At 60.5% G+C, this 3785-nt stretch overlaps 1 long non-coding RNA gene across 1 annotated transcript; it reads right to left on the bottom strand.

The window, feature by feature from the left end:
• Positions 1-249: 249 nt before the first annotated feature.
• Positions 250-2799, bottom strand: LOC140689190 (uncharacterized). Its single transcript, XR_012064077.1, has 3 exons — positions 2315-2799; positions 970-1126; positions 250-393 (listed from the first exon to the last, which is right to left on the bottom strand). It is a non-coding gene; the product is annotated as an uncharacterized lncRNA (long non-coding RNA).
• Positions 2800-3785: the final 986 nt, after the last annotated feature.

Here is a 3785-nt window from a genome sequence, read left to right as displayed (position 1 = left end):
GGGGTGTGGGGGCTGCCAGCTCCCTACCTCCTGCCCCTGCTGCCCTGGGCGAATGGAAACCCAAGCTGAGACCTCTGCTTAAAAAAATCCCAAACAGCCCAAAGCAACAAATTGTCTTCTGAACAAGAAGGCTGCCTGCGGCGGCGGGGAGGCCGGCGGGGAGGCCGGCGGGGAGTAAATCTGCCCTCACGTCTGCAGTTACAGTGATTCAGGCCCGAAAAGGCTGCTTTATTAAAAATCATCCGTCTGTGTTCCGGAATGAGTTAGGAAACATCTTCGGAGAACGCCGGGGCTCCTGGAAGTTAATGTAAGCAACTCTGCCCTCTGCCTCCACGCGGCGGCGGGCGGGAGGCGGGCTTCTCCGTGAGCAGAGGACGTGGTCAGGACCCAAGCCTGGATGGACACAGGGGCCGAGAACTGTCAACAGCTCCCAGTGGCGCTAAGACCCCGAGGGTCACCGAGGCCCAGGGTTCCCACCTACAGTCCCGCACAGCAGTGCGGAGGGGCATCTGGGCTCTTGACTGCCCAGATGGGGACACCGAGGCTGGCCCCTCCTCAGACCGGGGACAAGCCCCGCGCACCTCTGCCTCTGCAACCCTGAGCCCCTGGCCTCTGTTTCCTCCCAGTCCACACCCACAGCCCCCCAATACAGGGTGCAATCAGAGGCCTTGGAGATGAGGTAACAGACACAGAGAAGTGAAGTAACTTGCCCAAGGCCGCACAGCTAAAAAGCAGCTCTGCCTCCTGCTGACACTGAAGCAACAACAACTAGGGCTAGGGGCGGGAAGACCAGCTCCTTCCTGTCCGGCAGCCCCCTCAGGTCCCCCAGACTGTGGTGAGACTGGGCCCAGGTAGCCCGGGGCTGGGGAATGGCCAGCAATGGACAAACGCATGTGCGACACCGCCGCCCAGGCTCGCCTGCCAGCCCACAGATACAGGTTCTTCACCCAACAATGTAATTCTACTCACTCCAGGACACCTTCCTGAACGTCGGATGCCTCATGTATGAGGGCAGCGGGCTGAGCGGCGTGACCCTCCCAGGTGTCCTGTTTTTGCAGGGAGGATATAGCTGAGTGGTAGAGCGCATGCTTAGCAGGCACGAGGTCCTGGATTCAATCCCCAGTACCTCCAGTAAAAGAAAAAAAATTAAAGTAAAGAAAGAAACCTAATACCTCCCCACCCCCTTCCCCAAAAGACCCAGACCCCCTGTATTTTACACTTCATGACCTCACAGCTCACTCGCCATTGAGAACTCTAGTCCCGGGGGCCCCCTTTCCTTGCTGACTTTGGAGTGAGACAGCAGGGCTGGGCCGGCCTGGGGCAGAGTCGGGGCTGGGGCCTGGGGCCTGGGGTCGTCCGCAGTGCCCACCCCATCCTGCAGACGGGGAGACAGGCCAGAGTGAGGCCGGCTTGCCCAGAGGCTCAGGTTGGGCTCACGTGCCTGGTGCCTGGCAGCCCCCCGTGCCCAGGGCCGCCCCAGCCGCCTGCGCCCCTGCAGGGGAGAAGGGGCCTCCCACACACCTGCTACTGGGGCTTCGTCTGCACCCCTGAGTCCTCCCTCCACCCCGGGGGTCAGGGAGGGAGCAGCAGGATTTCAGAAAAGCCCACAAGGGCTAAGCTCGGGCCCCAGGGCAAGGCCAGGCGCAGGCTGGCGCCGAAGGGGCTGCAGGCTGAGCCGTGCTGGCTGGGAGGGTCCTCACAGCCTCTCCCCACGCGTGGAGGCCGTGGAGGGGAGATGGTGCAGGCCCTGCCTGGAGCACCTGCAACACAGGCTATTGAGACGGGGGACACACCGAAGAGTAGCAGCCGCCCTAAGCAAGGCCGCTGGTTTCTGACACTGGTGACTGGACTGAAGAAAGCCAGGGTTGCAGGAGAGTAGTCAGGCCAGAGCTGGTCCCTGGTCCCCAGGGCATCTGGGCTCAAGGCCACCTGCCCACGCTGGCCCACCCACTCTGACACCCACACACAGGGGCCCCCACAGGGCAGTGGAATTAGATCATGAGCTGTGTGGCATCTGCCTCCTTCAGACCTGGGATCCGGTGAAAGTGGACTAGCCCGCCTGCCCCCCGACAGAGCCCAGTGCCCAGCACACATACACCTGGCTGAGAACGCCTCACTGAGCGTCCAAGATGCCGAAGGCTGGTTCCCTTCTCCCGCCTTCGCCTGTGTGTCCACCAGCCTTTGCAGACCATGAGACATGGCCCCCGGCTTGCAAACCTCACCAAAGAGCAGTGTTTCCAAGCAACAGGGACATCGTTGCACTCCCAAAGCACACTCAGACACAAGCACATCAGGCACACACACCTGCACTTACACTTGTGGGTTCGAGAAGTGATGCTGAGTACCCTGGACTGGCCTCTTGGTTATGGCTAGATGTCAAAGGATTGGTACGAGGCACGCTCGGAGTCCTGGGTCCGTGTCCCAGCCAGCTGAGCCACTCTCTCTCAGACGGGCCAGGTTGGCTTTGCTGGGCCACCCATTTCTGTCTGCGGCTCTGGAAGCCCTGTCAGCTGCTCGCAACCTCCTGGGCACTTTCAGGCTTTCAGGGACCCCATGTGAAGAGGTGTGATCCTGAGGGAGCAGGAAGACGCAGCTCCCTAGGGGGCTCTATCCCACTGGGGATGAGGCTGTGGGGAATCCACCTGTTCACCTGAGTCAGGCACTCATCTGGTGGGTTGGGGTCCCCAAAGGGTGAGAGGCATCCTCTCAGTGACAACAGAGACCCTTGTGCCACCTGAAGAGCTCATTCAGGGGAACGCTGTTCCCTGGAGGCTGGGAGAAAGAGGGCAGTGAGAGAGAAGTCACCATGGCAACGCCTTGGAGAAATGAGACCACTTCTTTCCATTCTAGTCAATTAAAGGGCTATTTCCAGGGTCCCTCCTATGCGCCAATGCCTGGGCTTAAGGTGCTCAAGGCAGGGCTGGTGCTGGGGCGTGGGAAATATCTGTCTTTTACCCTGAAGGGGACAGTCTGCAAAATGTCACACATGCCTCAAAAGCAGCAGGCCTGGCCGTGAAGCCCTGCCTGGAGTAGGAGCTCGATGGATGACTGAATTGGAGAAAAGGGCACGTTAGCATATTAAGGCCCATCCACGGAGCATCTCTCATCCCTAAGCTTCCCATGGTGAGGGCTGGACATAGCACCTGGCCCCGGTGAAGACACCTGTGAGGGGCTGAAAAGGACCCTTTTCAGAACAGGGATGTGTCGCTCCTGGAGAAGGGTCCCCAGAGGTTGTGACCAGACTCTACAGAGACCAAGCCCAGAGGTGGAACGAGAAATGGGTGGGGCCGGTGCCTGAATCACGGTGGGGCTCAGAAAGTCACCTGGTCTCTACCTCCTTCCTCCTCCCAGCGGTGCAGCCTCAGGCTGGCCCCTCATCTTCTCTGAGCCTCCAGCTCCCTGCCAGGCCTGCACCACATATGCCATAAATGTTTGTTTCCATCCTCTCTGGGTTCTGGCTTCTCCTTGCTGCTCACGGTCACCTTGAGAGCTGAGCTGAGGGTCCCTCTGGCTTTTCCTTTATTCCAGAGTCTTCCGGGCTGGTGACACATGGCTCAGACTTCCCAGAGGTCACCAAGGTGAGGAGGCGAGAGGGGCCTCTACCTTCTGCCCCGTCATTCCTGGGTCCGCACCCTCAGGAGGTATTTAGAGAACTCCTACTACGTGCCGGGCGCAGTGCTAGGGCCGAGGCTCAGAGAGGAAGTGGGTGGCCAAGGCAGGTGGCTGGGCCGAGGGGAGGGGGGCAGCGCGGCCAGGACCCTCGGGCTCCACACCGCCTCGTCTGA

Source organism: Vicugna pacos, chromosome 25 (assembly GCF_048564905.1).
Source record: "Vicugna pacos chromosome 25, VicPac4, whole genome shotgun sequence".
NCBI classification, from domain to species: domain Eukaryota; kingdom Metazoa; phylum Chordata; class Mammalia; order Artiodactyla; family Camelidae; genus Vicugna; species Vicugna pacos.
Note: the sequence above shows the minus strand (reverse complement) of the source record. Positions and strands in the feature narration are given on the sequence as shown.